Source organism: Bombus huntii, chromosome 15 (assembly GCF_024542735.1).
Source record: "Bombus huntii isolate Logan2020A chromosome 15, iyBomHunt1.1, whole genome shotgun sequence".
NCBI lineage: Eukaryota > Metazoa > Arthropoda > Insecta > Hymenoptera > Apidae > Bombus > Bombus huntii.
The window spans coordinates 3,464,670-3,482,736 of NC_066252.1; the positions used below are offsets into that span (position 1 = coordinate 3,464,670).

An 18,067-nucleotide genomic window follows, 5' to 3' on the forward strand; every position below is an offset into this window, starting at 1 on the left:
ACAATGCTCAGTCTCCAACTTTAATACATACTTTCTACAGGAAGTCAGTTTCTGAAAAGTTTGAGCCAACGTCGTTCCACGATGTAGAACGATTTATCAGTGCCTGGAGCGGCCCGATGGGGTTGCATAAAGACTCGAGGTTCACCGAGCCGATCCGTCACTGCGAATAATCGTCAGAACGAGGTTGATTTTATTGGCAATGAGCCTCGGTTATCGATCGCTCGAATGATAACGCACATCCGTAAATAATAGCGAGTCGATCGAACGAGAGTTATCGATTGACTGTTATTGTTATTGAAACGCGTATCAGTTGGTCCAGTTGAAAAACGTCTCACAGTTAAATTACTCATCTTGGCTCGCCGGTGAAATAAATATGGCAGTGAGCGTGTAACTACCTGCCTTACGTCGAGCGAACCATCGACGTTTACAGACGCGTTCCGCCGTATTTACGGCCGCAAAAAGCGCGGTTCCGTTCGCCATTACGTCTTCCTTGGGCGACGAGCCGCACAGCTTCCCGTTCAGTTTTACTCGAGCAACAGCGCCAGGGTAACGAAAGTTGGTGTAGGAGTTTTTATTGCTCGGTTATGTCCGCGGACGTCGGAGAAAATCTTTCAGGGTTTATCTCTGCGTGCACGAAGATGTGGAAATGGAAAATAAAGGTTTAAAGGCTGATGAAGATTTGTGTTGCGGCGAAAGAAAACGGTGAATCGGTGGATTAAGTTTAGTCAGCAGGCTCAAGGAATTCGTATTCCAAGGATGTTAGAGATATGTATCTGCTGAATAGGAGAAAACGTGATTAAATTAGGTTTTATTATCGATAGACTTCGGATTTTTATTTTTATTTTTCGGTTTATATCTTTGTGGGCGCAACTGGAGAAATAGAACTTAAATAGAGATTCGTCCTATCTATTAAAAGATACGAGTATTTCTAATTTAAATATTTCATATGTTTTTCCATATTATTTTGTATACTTTTACATCTTTAGATTTTGTACAAATACATAAAAATCCGTGGTAATTATTACGCATGTGTTAACGAGTGAAGAGAATGATTTTACTTTTGTGGGGCGGATGGGATGGATACTGCGCGGTTCGAAGTTTCCATTTGTCGGTTGCTCCCCAACCGGTACGCACACCCACGTAGCTCGAGAATGATTTTATCTTAAAAGGATATAAGGGAGTTGCTAGATTTGTTAACGAACTTGTCGTAGAATACAGGGAATTGTTAGAGTAATTTGTATAGAAATATTGTATCAGATAAACAGTTTACGCTAAATAAAAAATTTGAAAATTTTTAATTTCAAAGTATGTAAGTAATGATGTAAAAATTTATCAATTTAGAAGCTTAAAAAAAATTCCATAAGAATAACTTGTTGATAACAATTTATATTTTTGTTGAAACGGTTAACAACTACAATTCTACGAGCTAGTAACGCCGTCAGCCATGCCTTCCTTCGAGATTAGTGATAAACTACACCGGCAGCGATATTTTATCGACGATGCTTCGAATTTATTTCGCTCGGCGTGCTACGGGGCGGTTCTTTCGCGTGATTCTTACCACTGAGAGGCATAAGAAAAAGGAAGCGAAGGAGAATATAGACTTGGACAGAACGGGCGAGGAAAACCCAAGGAGAATGAAACTTAAAGGAACTGCTCGAGATTTTGCGAAATTTATGACCAAGTATAATGGCCAACGCTGAATTTTCTTTCTCAAAAGCTGCCGCGTAATTCTGTCAACCAATCCGGCACATTTGTACGCTTTCCTGCTTAAGAAACTCTACCGTGGCAGGCTCTTTTTAAGAGCAGCTTGCTACTATTAAAGTTTTCTTGGAAAGTTTGTGAGATTTCATTTATATAAAAGTGTGTACCCTGGACAGAAGTATATCGTTGTTTGTCCATTAAAGTTGGTAATTTCAATAGTTGCAATATTAAAAATTGTTTTCAGTATTTGAAGAAAAATTTTAGCCTACAGTTGAGACAAGAAAAATGTATTTATTTACGTATATATCCTATTTTCGTCTTTTTCAACCACAATCGTATCTCTATCTTAGAATAGCTTTGAAAGCTGAAGTAAATTATTTTAACGTTTATGACTATTCCTACCGTATTTCCCAGATAAATAAATGGAATCTACACGTTTTCTTTTTCAAAAAATGCTCGTTTACTTTTTCTGAAATTTACATCATTTGTCACTTCAAGCCGTCAATTATGTTATAAATTTGCATCGAAAGATGCTTGACGATATCTGAACCGTAATAAAATTGATATTCGATCGGGACTATTAATTTTATTTTGTTCACGATAGTAAAAAGCTCGGTTATTCTATGCCACGATATCCAAGATCTGCGAATACGAAACGCTCCGATTCTACTTGATCGTAATTTTTAAATTTCGCGGGTATAACAGCATAACAGAAACTTTGTTAATTTTACTTTGTACATGACGGTGAAAAGCTCAATTATTCTATATCACGATCTGTAAAATCTGCAAATACAAAAAGGCTGCGATTCCAATTCGATCGCGATTTTTAAATTCCATCCGCAGGTTCGGTCGTAAAGCTTCAATAACAGAGGCCATTCGTCGCGCGATAAACGTTGCAAATCCTGGTGTAACGCCGGTAGTTTCGAATGCACGATTCATCACCTCGTCGATCACCGGAACGATAGAGTGGAAGCGCATCTCATCATACGGAAATATTTATACACCGACTGCGGTGAATACGATCGATGTAGGTACGCACGATGACAAAGTTTGAAGGAACTTGTCTGAATTATACATGTTGGAGCTGCATGCTTCCTGTTTTTCTCTATTTTCCCTTGCGTTCCTCGCGCAACATCGCTCGAAACTATGTGTAACCTTTCGTTTGTACAAATCGATGAGGGATACTTGGATGTAGCATTCGCCAACGTGTTTCGAGTTCCCGAGTCTTTCCGCTGTTCCTCTTTCAACGAGACGACACAGCTGTTTGCGTGCCATTTTCGTGATCGCGTTGATACTGTTGATTCGATGATGCTCGTAAACTTTTCTGATACCGGAACTCGGCAATCCTTTCGTTTCTTCGTAGATATTTTAGTCTTTTTACCGTGTGAAATATAGAAGTTGTTTGGGTGTTAGGAAATTTAATTTAAGAACAGTTGACAATATTTATCTTACTAACTCTTTATGTTATATCTGTTACTTTGCGTATCATTTGCTCGGGGATATTTATCGCCACTTTCTACGGATCTTTTTACGCGTAGTTTTTCGTCTTTTTTTATGCAGACTTGTATACGTGAGAGAGTTTAACGCTACTTATTTATATATTATTATTAATTTACATATTATCAGATAATAAATATAGATATATTTATTTGCAAACAATTTTACGATTAAAATTTAATTTTAATATTTATGATGAATTTTGAGGACGAAGTAGATGAAATTGGCAAATTTTTATTTGAAATCTAATTTGAAGTACGAATTTTCAATGGGATATATATACTATAGGGAAATTAGCTTTATTCGTAACTTTTTCTGTTTATTTAATAAGATACACAAAGAATTGGATAAAGCATTACAGCTCAAAATGACGTCAATATCTGCTGTTTGAATAATACTGTTTTTCATCTAATGGCCCATAAAAATTTAACTTTAAGAATTCTGTATGCATAACATTCACGATCGTCTATAGACTACACTTTGACGTCAGCTATGTCTCAATAACCGCCGTTTATTTCCTCATTCGTTACATTTTACGATCGCAGACAACAAAGATGCATAACAGAAATACTCTGCGCTCTGAGCTAACAAGTCAAAACCTAGCGCAATTTCGTGTCTTCCATATAACTACTAATTCATATACTATAAATAGATCAGTGCCTCTCAACCCCATCATATCGCTAAATTTCTCTATGATAATTCTGTCGTGAAGCCATTTTTACAAAAATCTCATATTAAAATTTTCAATCTCATGTAGCAAAAGCAGAAAAAAAGTATTTCTGCACATCCCTCCTCTTCCATACAGTCTATTCAAAACACTGAATTATACTAAAAAAATCTGAACAAGATTTATTTATTGGCAAGATTATTTTGCCAAAAAGCAAAATCTTTTAACATCCCATACATTCATTACGCTCAATACACCAAATCTATACTGAACCTTACTAATTTATACCAACGATTTATATCAAATATAAAAACTTGCAGCAAATTTTATACCAGAAGATTGATGTTCTGTCTTATCAAAACTCATAAACACTCTTTTCCAACACATTTTAAAAGAAAATTCTTCCCCAAATTACTCCTCTCATTTTCTTTCAACGTACAGCCTAAGCTAACCACTCGATTCACGCTAAACCTTATCACAAAAGTCGTGAATACTTCCAGCCAATTACCCCGAAGATAAAAATAATCGAATAATCCGAAAGATTTACCGACGGCAACGTCATCTTTCACTTTGCGTTTCGCATGATTTATTCGCGGTCCCTGTAGACGGAATAAGAGGGAAAAATGGTGAGTTAGAGTCGCATCCAGGCCACGCAGAGGGTGACTGGGGGTGGGTTAGAGAAGCAGGCGGCGGGGTTGAAAGCGTACGAGTCCGAACAAAGTCAATGGCCGGCGAGCAAGGGCGTATAAATCTGAAACTTAAATTTAGATCGGCTCTGAAACGATGCTTTTCCCTTCCACACATCGTTCTATCAGTTTGTTGGCCAGTGCTGCCGCCCTATCCGTCGATGTTCGAACCGGAAAACGCGTTTTCACGAAGGCGGTTCTTTATGACGGTCATCGTGCGTCGACCGCACTCTCCTTGGCCAGGGTCATGGTCTTTCGTACTGGTTCAGGATTATGCTTTACGACGCTGTTACTGCACCAGGAATTTTACCAAGCCTTGTTCTTTATACATATTGTGCGCTGTATCTCGTTTCATTTATATCTTCTCGCTATTTTTAGATGTTCGTCGGAAGTAAGAATTACGCACGTAATTCGAGTGAAAGGTTTTTTGGTAGGACGAGTAATGGTATCTTGTTCGAGAATTTGTTTTTACGAAAGTGATTTTTATTTGAGAATTTTCGTGTAATTTAATGGTCGATATTGTTGATGGCAATTGTTATTCGTATTTAGTAAGAACGGAAAGCATTTTCAATTCAAGGGGAAACGAAAGCTTGTTCGAGAATTCGTTTCTAAAAGAATGACTTTCATTTGAGGAGTTTTATGTAATTCGATGGTATATTTGATCGCGCGAGAATTTGTTTTTTCTATTTTTATGCATTCCTGGTAAGTGAGAAGTAAACTTGGAAATAGTAAGCTATGCTTCCTAAAATTATCGGTATCGGATGTCTTGAAACTACAAAGTACAAATAAACGTAACCACGTGCTTAATAAATTTCTCGGTTTTCTTCGGAAATACGTTAATCGAACTTGTAAAAAAGTATTTCTATTTTTTTCTTCAAAATTTGAATGAAGAAGCTGAAACACAAACCGATCCTCTGAAGAATAAACGATACTTACTGACAATATCGAGCCAGTTCGATACAGCAGCAAGTTGGGAGAAAATTAAGTCCCCAACAAGGCTGTTCTTTCTTTTTTTATTTAACTTGGTGTTTTGTTTCCTGTAATATCATAGCCGATATTAAGAGAAGTTTTACAAGCTTGGTCTCGAGTATCACTTTGATCCACTGCTGCTGATACACTTTAGTCTGGCCGAAGTTTCATAATTAGAAAGTTTATCGCGGCAGGAAAACTGCTAGGAAAAGTGCGCGCGTCTGGCGTCAGCATTTCCTTATCGACAACTTTAATGACGTTTTGTGATTATTAATTCGGGCAAAAGCACCCTGCTTTCTCCTGATATCTGTATTTGATCGGAACACGTGAGCTTTTCAGCGTTCGAAATGCTCGATCCATGGGCAAAGTTCCTGTTCGTTCTGTAGTTTGACTGCAATGGAAAGCGAGTTTACGCGAACGAAAAGCTGTTGATCGTTTAATTAAATTCTGCGAGCTTTTCACTTTATAATCGTTGAAATCTGATGGTGTTTCAGCAGTGAAAGGAAAGGGATAGAACGAGCAGAAATCTTATGTACATACCGCTTCTTGAATAGAAGTTGTACATTACAGTCGGCAAAATTGAATTGCTTGGGAGTTTTCAGCTTTAATTTTGGTTGAATTACTGACATTTATTCTTATTCGTAGTATGTTTTACTTTATGTTTTATTCATTTTATATTCTAAGCGAGAATCTGTTTGTATGTATAGGTAAGTATGCATACTTAACTTTTAAATTACTGTATTATATTAGGTTGTCCAAAAAGTTTCTTTCGTTTTATAAGGAAATACAGACAATGTTTTTTCTTTTATATTAGTTTATTGAATTGTGCACGAATATAATAATAGAAATGAACGAAATGGATCATATCTAATTGAATAAAATAATATAAAACAGAAATTGTTGTTCATCTATTATCACCTTATGAAACGAAAGAAACTTTTCGGACAACTCAATACATTTTTTCGAATATATTCGTATTACCGAGATATATATCGATGTGAGGGGCAAAGTATCGAAGGTATCGACCAAGTATGAGATATATTTTTAACGTGATTTATGTTATATTTATTCATATAAATTCATTCAACGAATTGTAACTAAAGGAAATATATTAAAAAGCAGGGACAAATTTTTACGTATCTTTATAGGAAATTTATTTACATTTGATTAATTGCAGCTAGATCCAAAATAAAGAATTTTAGAAATATTTGAGAAGAAAGAAAGCAACAAAATTATATCGCGTTTATGTTTAACATTTTTCTTAAATGAATAAAACTTGGAACAATAATACGCACGACAAGGAGAAGAAAGTAAAGAATTCGAATTGGCAACGAGCTTGCCCCTCTCTTCTTTTTAAATTCTCTAGTCAACAGGTTAGTAAAAGAACAGTAAGGGTCGGCATCTTACAAATTTAACTCTCAGCCTGCCGCTCGAACGAAACGAATACAGTCCACCGCATGTTACTGTTATTTCTGGCGACAGTTTTTAACTAGTGCAATCTGCGAATAAAGCGTTGCCTGCTCGTCGAGCACCAGTTAACATCTGCGAGTCGTTTTCCATCGTTATTTTCACCGGGGTTCGTCGAATCCTCCCTTTTTATTCTTTCTTCATGTGCTACCAACTCCCTGTAGAACTCCCTTTTAATTATCTCGCCTCTTAAAACATGAAACTTTAGCGTCTATATAAATTTTACGATCCATATGACACGATGTAACGTTTTACAGCAATTTATACATTTGCCAGATCTGCAACTAAAATTTATTTCCTCTTTGTTTGTTGCATACACGTAGATTGTGCGTGTTTATGCAAATTCGTATTTTCGTGTTTGATATTGTCTCATTTTTTCATTATTATATCGAAGGCTAATAATATCTTGTAATAAATAACACATTTGATTATTCTGTAAAAAGTTGAAGCACGAATTTAAATTCACTTTATAATTATGTTGCTTCGTCTTTTAAAACTCGTTTCTTCACAAATTTTACGACCTATGAACATGACGTACGTAATACTCCAAAACAGTTTTGCGCGTTTTCCGAGTCCAACATTTACGTCTGCTTTCAGGTTATATGATAATTTTTACGTTTACGCAAATATTCCACATAAATTAATTCGTTTTAACGAGTTCAGCGAGTTACCTTTAATTAAAAGAGCTTTTACGATTACGCAATTACTTAATTATTAATAAATATAATTGCACGATTGTTAATAAAGCCAAGTAAATTTTTATGAGATTGGTTCTATTCCTCATAAATATAATACAATTAGTTTCTAAGGGACATGAAAGAAAAGAAGTAACTGAAAATAACTGAAGGTTACATTGAAAAGTTTGGCATTCTAAGCGACGAGTTAATTCACCTTCTTTGGTTAACAGGTCCAAAACTTCAAATACTGCGCAACATAATTTCTTCTAAATTATATAGTTGTTCCTTTTAATATTAAAATTTGAAATTTGAATAGAAGTGTTTCTGTTATATTTTTACTACGAAGCAGACAGCGGGAATATGTACAGGAATAACGATGTTTCAAGTGAAATTTTTGCTACCGAGAAATTTAATTACCGTTGTATTTATTGAACTGTAGGAAACACACGCGTGCCGCGCAGCCGTCTGTGAAAGTAATTAATATGAACGAAGGTAGAGAGGCGATTCTCGTTTGCTTTTTCTACGTCCAAAAATCAAGTTCCACAGAGAGTTCTGCGTTTGATGTTGATTCCGTTCGAGACCGATCGGATTACCCTCGGTTTATACTTTGACTGACAGCTCGACCAGCTTGTAGTTTGTTCACGATAAATGAATTTTTTGAAAGCACGAACAGTAGAGTCGTCGGTATTTGTTTAATCCAGAAGCATTTTCCCTATTATGTATCTCCCTAAAGAATTAATGAATTTCACGAACTTTGTTCGATGCTGTTTCCGATGTACCCGAAGCATCAAAGTCATAACTTATATCTTGCTTGAGTTGAGGGCAGCTACGAATTCTCAAACGCCAAAAATCTTAGAAATAATTGAAGATCTATCGACTCTATATATGTTAGCAATTTTTCCAAATTTTCTTTAATTATAGTAAATATAATTTTGCCTTTCAACACGGTAAATTTACTAATAGCAAGCGATCGATACAGTTTATCACTACAATACTTTGCCTCTAATAGTATTTTTGAAAAAATGTTCTATATTCTGTAAAATCTTGGTTCGTCCATTCATTGCAAGTTTTTCATTTACGAGCTTGGCCATTGCATCTGTCATTATTTATTACATATATATATGTAAATTCTATAAAATTGAAACTATCCGCCAACCGACATTTTCATTTTTGCTTTGTTTTACCGACAGCCATTTTACTGAATAGATGAGATGACGCGAGAAGGTCGGTAATTTAGGACTTAGAAAATCGATTCTCGATTATATATACAGAGTGTTTGATAACTGATGGTACAAGCGGAAAAGAAGTCGAAAATATAGAATAAACATTTTTCGTTTGAGGCTTTGTTTTCGAGAAAATCGACTTTGAATTTTCGCTCGGTACGCGTGCGGTACGTTATAACGGATCTCACTGTAGATCGTTGTCTTGATAAAAAAATTAAGAAAAAAAAATTTTTTTAAATATTTTATTCTATATTTTCGCGTAGAATCACCCCCTTTCCGCTTGTACCACCAGTTACCAACCACCCTGGATATGTAATAACGTAAATCCTTAGGGTAAATAAGACGATCGATTCTGGAAAATCGAGTTTATTTTGGGAATAAATTAAATTATATACAATAGTAATTGGTAACAAATCTACTACAAATTTTGCCTGGAAAATCGAGAATCGATTTTCTAAGTCCTAAATTTCCGTTCTTCTAAAGCCGGTAAAACAAAGCAAAAATGAAAATGTCGGTTGGCGGGTAGTTTGAATTTTATAGAATTTACATATTCATTATTTATATTAGGTTCAGATAGGACGGTTAAGTTTTAACTCAGAAACAAATATACAGTTACAAAAATAGATAATACGTAAATATATTGATTTTCGGCGACCTGGATATTGCGAAGCTTCTGACCGGTTTTCATTTTGGGCTAAGTTTTTCACTCAGTTCTCTTGCCGTCTTATCAGAAGGTTCATCACTCTGCTCACTCCGTGGCCAGGCCCTTTTAGTAAATTCTTATCACTTTGCACGTGTCACGGGACACCATGAGCCCGTGACTTCGACTCATCGGCTCCGTGCATGCTATCCTCGGCGGTGGACAACAACAGAGAGCGTCGGGTCACTTCTCGGCAATTCGAATCTATAACATCCGCGATTCGTGGAAACGTGTTCGTAACACCATTCAAAAGCACTATTGAGGCTAAACCCTGATGACACCCCTTTTATGGTGTCGACTATCAGCAGTACAATATTCTTGGAAATGGATCGACATCACACGATGCGTCGACCTTGACGCATGCATATTCTCTACGTCCCTGACATATCCATCGTGTTTGAGCTTTGAACAACTTCGGGTATTTTACATTTTTATGATAATCTATGTTCTTCTAAGAAATATACCGCTTACCTGCGTTATAGTTTATGTAAAATAAAATTTTAATTTATACTTTTTTATTTCGTATGTCTTGTATTCAAAACAGAGAAACTGTAAATCGGTAAAATTATTTCCTATATTTTTGCAGAAATAAGTTTCTCTCCCATTTCTTGAAAAACAAAAGGTCACCCATTACTTTCTCAAAATGTTCGTCTTCGCTCGTGCTACAACCGTATTATAAAAATTTCGATACCTCAAAAGTGATCAACCGTTGGGAACCTCGTGAAACTTGATCAAAGAACGCGTCTTATCGGCCACGAATTTTTAACGTCCGATCGAGTCGCGACACGTAGACGGTGAAACGTCGATTCCGCGCGAGCAGCTTCTCGCTTCTCTCCTGTATAACTTGCAGATTTTATCAGCGATGCGTGTCACAAAGTCCTGGCTTCGGTTCGTTGCGTGCACACTTACACACGTACACTCGATCAACCGTGTACACGCGCGCGCCCCGCTACCATCTGCTATATGCCAGCGGAGCATTTCGTGATTTAATTAATTAGCGCAAATTAATCCCAATTAGCGAATCTTGCCTGACGACTGCGAGGTGAGTGGCTCCTCTCTCTTCGTTATGCACGAACGGTGTGCAGCTGCTTTCACACCGGGGCACCTACGTGACACAATGTGTCTTTGGCCATGCTGAATTTATTCACGGTCCCTTATGGTTCGAAAGGCCAAGGTAGAGAGAAAGGAAGATGTTTCCCGCGAAAATGACATTTGCTGGAAAATTTGCTCGTTCGATGTTATAATGCATTTAGGAATTTTTTGCAATTTTAGGAATTTTAGGAGTTTCTGTCGATACGATTTGTAGAGGATTGTTGGTCACTGTAGAGGATGGTTGGTTTGTTCGAATAACGAGATAACTCGCTGTTGAAAACCGTCTAGTATATATAGTATATATAGTATAGTAAGTATATTTATAATGATAAATAAATTAATGCAGACAATAATCGCTCGTACTAACAGATTCGCTAAAGACAACGTGCAAATCGCTAATAAGGTCGCTGATAACTCGTTGATAACTGGTAGATACTGTCTTTGGCGAATCTGTTAGAACGAGCGATTATTATCTGTATTAATTTATTTATCATTTCAAATATACATGACGATTTTCAACAGTGAGTTATCTCCTTATTCGAACAAACCAACCATCCTCTACAGTGACCAACAATCCTCTACAAATTCATAGGACGTTGCAGTCTTTAAAACTACTTGTCAATAAGTGGTGGAACTTTCTTATAGAAATTGCGTGTTATTGAGGATGTCAGTGATTTTTTGTAAAGTATACGAATAAAAGCTTGCGTTTACTTCTTGCATTATACAAATATATTTATTAGCGAGTTGAAAGCATATTGACTCCCCCGTTTCGTATCATTTTTATATTGTTCTTTGAAAGACCCTCTATTATTTCTGATAGCTTAGAATGGCATTCGTCAGATACATTCTTTAGTTATTACGATGCACTTCAGGTATCATTTTGAATTAATGGGATAAATCATAGTGTCTTTTGGGTTGTGAATTTAATAAAGAACTAATAAATCGAAATGTTGTTTCCTTATTGTATATTAAAATTGTTGTTTGTGCTCATAAGTCACAATACTTAACACATTGTTGACCGGTCACGAGTTAACTCGTGTTTTCATGGCCAAACGTTGTCGACCGGTCACGAGTAAACTCGTGATACTAAAAAATTAGTATTTTTTGTGATAAACTGCACCTTGTTCAATGCATATAAAATGTACTGTACCTATCTGCCAGAAGATAAAACAAGATACAAAAAATTTCTACTGGAAGTAACTAGAGAATGGATAACTGTGGATTCCAAAGAATGCAGCATTGCACCTGACACTTCTCGAATTTCTAAAATAGCTCCTTATAATAATGCACCCTTCAGGCTTTCCGGGCAACTAAGAGACCACGTCTTAGAGAAAATAGTCACTGGCAGAAAAACAAATTCGTCTAGAGCGTGTAGAGTATACTCTTTAAAAGGAAGACGCAGCGAAACTGGATATATTTGCAAAAGATGTTGTGTACCATTACACGTAGGTGATTGTTACACTGTTTATCATACGAAAGAGAAATATTAAAAGTTGAATAATAAATAAAATTTATTAAAGTTTATTTATATTGTTGTACTTCCACATCCAATTACGAAATAATAGCCGGCGACATGAGATAAATTCTTAGTAAAATTGCCGGTCAACAATGTGTTAAGCTTCGACATTTTGAAGCTCTTTTTATACTTGTTTCGTTGTAGCCTTCATTTTCATTATTTCGGTACATATCTTAGTTCTCGGTTTTGTATTAATACTTTCACGGATATCTAAAATATGTCGCGTGAAATATCTGCAATTATTAAAAAATCACTGATATAATCACAAGCGTGTAGAATAATAGATACATACACAGATAGTTGATTAACATAAATCTCGAGCAGGACTCTAAGAAGTAAAACATTATAATCCCCATGACTAAGAAATTTGTCATATCTGTGTAATTCTCTGGAATACTTTAATCCAGGCTACTCCGGATACGGAGAATCGTTTGGATTGCATTTTGTTACTTGGAAAATGGAAGCAGTAATCTCAGACTGATTAAACAAGATGAGTTCACGGTAATTCGCGGCGTAGTTTCGACTATAAAATTCAATATTCTATGAATGAAGATTACCTCTAGAGTTCTGCTTTATGGTCGGTTCACATGCAGCCGCGGTTTGTGGTTTCAAGAGTCATCGTCGATGCATATGTGTCGATGTTGTACGTAGATACGCTAGCCTCTCATAGATGTTTTCGTTTTTCGTATTATTCCACTGTTATTGTTTCGAGTTATAATCGAAACGTTAATTAACGAAGACTGTAATATCCCATGATATTTCCAGATGATCGTCAAACGTTATAACGATATTATAATTGGACAGTTCGCGTGATTAGAGGTTGTTTACAATAGAATAAAATTATTCAAGTTGAGCTTTGATATATATTAAATAAATTTAATAAAGTGGAATACTTGACATTATGCGGAGGATTTGGGAAATGAAAATCAAATACAAAAGTTTAGCTGGATGTAAAAGACTGTAAAGGTAGATATTATACTTTTATTAAAGGAAAGATTTTTATTGTACAAATTCAAGAACTAAATATCCCAGATATTCTACACTGAATAAAACAAAAATGTAAAATTTCTACGTTTGAAAGAAATAAAATAAAAATGTTTCGTGTTTATAAAAATAAAATTCGCACTTCTAACAATTGTACAGAGAACTTCAAACAAACACTTTTGGATTTCACTATTACACGTTCAGACTTTGTTCAATCGCAGAAATATACGATTTTTTTGTTTTTTTTTGTTTTTGTCAACCGAAAATGTACCACGGTACTACGATTGTTTGTTCGAAATGGAGCGTCCACGTGAGTGGAACTTTGATATTGGAATACAAAGTCGACGTGTTTTACGATGGCTGGAATTTTGCGTACTCCGATTTTCCAGAGAAATCGGTTTGCGCCATTGGTGATTTGGGACGCGCGCCGCCATGCGAAATAAGCTGAAACACGTCCGGAATCCTTGTTGGGAAAGCAAACGCTTTCACCGTGATATTCGCTTTCATGGAGTTATAATTAATATCCGCGACCGGTCAATTCAAATATCATCCCTCTGGTTGAAACGCGGCGCTATGCCTGTCACGATAATTAATCCCGTTTGATTTAAATCTGAGAAACGTTGATAGGCATATCGACTTTATCCGGCTTGTTGCGAATTCGAAAATTTGCAATACTGATAGTTTCATTTGATAAGGATAATATCGTGTTAAAACTACGATTAAATATGGTAGGAAATACAATGATATTAACGCTATATGCAACTGTGATTCTTAAATGTGTACTTAACACTAGAACTACCGATAGTTAACACGAAGCTATTTGTATCAAAATCAGTCAAAATGACTGGTCGTTAAAAAATACCTAATAATAGAATATTTTTATATTTATTGATTTATTACTTTCCTACAGGAGGAATTCCATGTTATGTAGCACATTTTTGATATTATTGATCCATCTGGGACCATGATTCTTAAACGAGGGTTGACATATTTATAAAATTGTAGATCCAGTCATTCGGACTGGTGTGGTATTTCTAGTGTTAGTATCTAGCGATCTAGTGATCCATTCGGAATTTTCCCGATAACTGATATCACCATATTGAATGATAGTACAAATTTTAAAAGCGTGTGGGAAGTTGTACAAGACGAGGAAACTGGTTAATTGGGGTTCGATAAACAGATTATACGACCTTTTTACACTTTGACAAGTCCCGGTCATTTTGTCTGGTATTGGTACAAGTAACCTTGATACAAAATTATTTTGAGTTTGAATACATAAAAAACAAAATAAAATTCATTATGTTATCCTTTTAGTTATCGTTGCGGAAAAAAAACTGTAACATGAAGTAAGAATTTGAAAATAAAATTGTAAAACCAGTCAATTTGACTGGTGTGGTAGTTTTAGTATTAAACGTGTTATACACCGTTAATTAGTATTAAAGTAATATGATAAGAACAAATAGGTAGAATGTAATCGTCCCTGCATCTCAATAAACTTAAACATTTTAATATGAAAGCACGTTCACGTTTCTAGTAATCGGGAAAGATGAAAATCCGCGACCAGCCATTTCCAGTGGTGTACGGTAGTTCTAGCGTTAAAGTACAAGAAAAATCAATGATTCATCGTCGTGAAACCATCGAATTTCATAAAATCTTTAAAAAATTTCGCGCTCGGATCAAAATTGATAAGTGTGATAATACTTCGTTGATGACGTTCTACAGTAGAGGCGTTCGAAACATTATTTACAAGCATGTAATAGGACTCGGATGTAACGCGGTTTCAGCTAAGTACCTACCATCGGGTCTGCATCATGTTTCATAGTGAATTTACGCAGCGCGCAAATTTAATAGCAGCCATGCGTGCGCATCAATTACGATTACTCGATGCGACGTAATATAGGATTATCGATCGACTGCCACGCACTTACGCCGTTGTATAGTATATCGCTGGGACGATAATAACGCCGGAACCCGTCCAATTGGGAGGATATTACTAACGATTTTAATTAATTCCACGATACACCAGGAAATCCCTTGCAAAACGATAGCCCTCGCCTTGCCCTAGGGCCGGCATTGCCAATCTTCTCCTGCCCCGTTCTTTCGGCTGTTCGTTCTGTCTTCTCGTCCCTGCGTTCCTCTCTTCTGTCTTCGAACGTTAAAATGCATGAAAGAGGAAGGATATTGCATTTAAATTTTAATTTTTCATCAAGATTGAATTTGAATTTGTATATTAGTAAGTAGACTACGGATATTTATATTTTCATGAATATAATGTAGAAAATGTAATCCAAATAGTAAATTATTTCGCTCCTTCAATAATTGATAATATATTGTAGATATATTCTTGTATATCCTTGCGTATTACGTTCATTCTTTGTATTTTTGTACCTTCAAAATTCACAAAAATACAGAAAAATTCGTGGTCTACTAATAAATCGTCTGTAAATTTATTCGTTTCTATGTCCAGGTAGTTAAATTTCTTTATATAAATTAGTATATTGTTTTTCGGTTTACTTGTTCGTTATCATATCAGACTTTACATGTAACAATTTAGGTTTTTCATCGTAGATCGTATTGATGGACGCTATAATTTCATTTCTCTTTTTAATTAAAACAAGGAAAAATATATATTATCGTATAGATTTACCTATGTTTTGTGCTGAAAAAAGATTGTAGTTTAACTACGTTCTGATGAAAACATACTGGTCCATTTATCACATCGCGCATCCATCAATAATCCGCAAACATGCCCGGTTGTTCTACGTCAAGCGATCGATTAAAAACGACTCGATGCGTCTGTCCTGACACTATTTTTCGTCTTGGAACTACACTCGCCAGAAGATATCAAATCATTTTTCGCTATCGTATCTATCATACTCAATTTTCCAGAGAGATACGGTCGATAGAGACATTCGTAAAACTTTTAACAGGCTGTAACGCTATCCATTAAGCCATCTGAAATATTCGTATCGTTGGAGTTGATTTATTTTTTAGTCCCAAAGGTAACTTCCTTTTAGTAAAAGAGTGAAATGTAGGATCATTTAAGAAAGTGTTTTTCAATGATACGATATACAAATATTGGAGGAGAATCTAAATTTTCAGAGATTTACAATTTGCCCCGAAAGAAATAAAAAATGTACATATTGCCAATAAATTACAACATAATTAAAGAAGATATGGAATTTAAATTATTTATTTATACACTTATATACATTCTACCTCTGCACCTTTAAATTTCCCATGAACGTATAAAAGTCCACAGTCTAATAATCAATATAAGATTAAAAACAATACTTTAGATATAAAATTTACCTTTGTATCTACGAGTATCCGATATCATTAAGAATCCACTTGGATTTATTTTTATGCAGATATTTCAAGAGTTTAATCTACTTCCGAACGATGCTGGATTTACGAGTAACATACTATTAGATCGTCCGAAAAGTTTCTTTCGTTTTATAAGGAAATAATGAATGCACAACATTTTCCGTTTTATATTATTTTAAATTACGTATGATCCATTTTGTTTTATCAAAATAAAGATCACAACGTTCGACAGATTAGGTTTCATGTTTGTATTAAGATGCATCGTTGTAAAAGACGTGTCTGTAAAGGAAAGACACTTTTTGGACAACTTAATATTTATATTTATTTATTTGATAACAACTTCATTAAGAAACGATAGGAAGAAAAAAGTGTCTCACGAAATACCATGCATAATCAGTCAGCTTTTCAAACCTTTACCTATCCGGTTTATTTTAATCGTGCTTTTCATCCATTCGAATTCCACTGGGAACGTTGGTTCGAAGCGGCGTGGAAAGTTCCCGTTTCGTCGAAAGCACGATTTTTCCTCGAATCGTGCCCGCCCTTTTCCTCTTTTCTTTTTTCTCCCTTCTATTCTCAAAGGGTCGGAACGAGACGCTTAAAATCGGTCGTTTTTTGGCGGACAGCCGGTGGTAACGATGGCTGGCTGATATTTATACGATGGCCGGGAGTTATTCGCGTACGGGTGTAGGCAGAGGCCGGGGATTATTACGTTGTTCGGGATACGTATGAATAATATATCGTGACAGAGAATAGGTTTTGTGCTTAAGCTTGAGCGACGGGGAATGATCGAAGGGGAATTAATGGCGAAATTGGAAAGCGAAGGTCGAGAATGGCGGGGAGAGTCTGGCTCACGTTTTGTTGCTTTGCGTTTCGAAACGGACTCTCGATGGTTATCGAGTGAAAAGGATCGAGATACCGCTCTTGGCAAAGCTTTTTCGCCAGGATAATGTTCGAATGTGATGTCGTGCGTTCGATTCTACTGAATGACGCGCACGAATCGAGGTTCCCTTTGATTTAGACCGTGGCGATTTGCCGCGCTACAATTCGACTCGGCTCAGTTGCCATCGCATTTAGCCCGGCTCAGTTAGTTTCCGGTGGTATCGCTTCGGATCGTGAAAGTTCGATTTCCTGTCTTCGGATTAGGCCACTTTTGTCATGTGTGTATTTTAGGACACGTTATCCCCGAATCCATTCGATTCTATTGTTTTCCCGCGTATAAAATTCATTTTCTCAAACGAAAGTTCGATCGCGTATAGATATTTTTTTGAAGAAAATATTTTTAAATGTTAGAATCGATGATTTTTGTAAAATCACAAACTGCGCTACATCATATGGTATTTATTTTGATTACGTATTGTATAATTGGAATATTTATATTTATTTTTTAATTTATATTTATATATGGAATAATATTGGAATATAAATTTCAGGGAAAAGAAGATAAAATTTAAGGTTTTCGTACGACTATTTTGGATACACTAGAATAATGCGAAAAGATACAATTAAAATGAACTAGGTTTGATAGGGTGATATATTAGTATTATGTTTGTTACTTAAATTA

The 18,067-nt window shown here is 35.7% G+C and overlaps 2 protein-coding genes across 4 annotated transcripts in view; one reads left to right on the forward strand and one right to left on the reverse strand.

The window, feature by feature from the left end:
- LOC126873748 (uncharacterized) overlaps positions 1 to 18,067 on the reverse strand; it is a 327,994-nt gene that overhangs the window by 265,946 nt on the left and 43,981 nt on the right. The window contains exon 1 of one of the 2 annotated variants that reach the window (XM_050634949.1): positions 14,380 to 14,389. The exons of the other annotated variant lie outside the window; for it this stretch is intronic. The gene's annotated coding sequence lies outside the window, so the exon portion shown is untranslated. Of the gene's footprint in view, positions 1 to 14,379; positions 14,390 to 18,067 lie in introns of those variants that run through there. 2 annotated transcript variants of the gene reach the window in all.
- Positions 1 to 18,067, forward strand: part of LOC126873695 (tyrosine-protein kinase transmembrane receptor Ror) — a 350,758-nt gene that overhangs the window by 11,840 nt on the left and 320,851 nt on the right. The window lies entirely within an intron of this gene.